General features: G+C 52.9%; 1 protein-coding gene across 4 annotated transcripts in view; it reads right to left on the bottom strand.

The window, feature by feature from the left end:
- Nucleotides 1–535, bottom strand: part of LOC100741294 (dachshund homolog 1) — a 153444-nt gene that overhangs the window by 58450 nt on the left and 94459 nt on the right. The gene's annotated exons all lie outside the window — the stretch shown is intronic.

Here is a 535-nt window from a genome sequence, read left to right as displayed (position 1 = left end):
AGAGAATCGTTAAGATTCGCGGCCGGATGCCGTGACTGACATTAACCGGCCATACGCTCTTTAACACTCCGCGCGCACATTTTCAAACGAAATTTTCTTTCGTCCCCGAACCTCGAGACGGAGGCGAGTCCTCGGAGACAGCGACGACAGAAGGGAGGGCGGTAACGGGTCGCCGAAAGAAATTATTTCCAAGGGTGTAGATCGAGGGTGTATTTACGAATTTATTTTCCAAGAGCCACGCGAAGTAGTCGAAAATTGGTGTTTTCCGGACGATTAGATCCTCCTGCCGCACCTCTTCGTTACCCCTCCTCCGAATCCCGACGTTCCTTTCCTCGTCTTGCAAATTATTCTCCCGGGTATAGTTCTTTTTATGGGTCGGGGTAGGCCGCGCGGTCCGAGGGCGTCTCTTCGCACCTCGAATCGAACCGCGGACCATTAAGTAAGAAGTTAATATCATTAAACATAATATTGGGCGCATCTGGGAGCCGCAGAGCACTTACCGACCCACCACCGACCGTCCCCCGCCGCAAACCGC

Source organism: Bombus impatiens, unplaced genomic scaffold, assembly GCF_000188095.3.
Source record: "Bombus impatiens unplaced genomic scaffold, BIMP_2.2 scf_0129, whole genome shotgun sequence".
NCBI lineage: Eukaryota > Metazoa > Arthropoda > Insecta > Hymenoptera > Apidae > Bombus > Bombus impatiens.
Note: the sequence above shows the minus strand (reverse complement) of the source record. Positions and strands in the feature narration are given on the sequence as shown.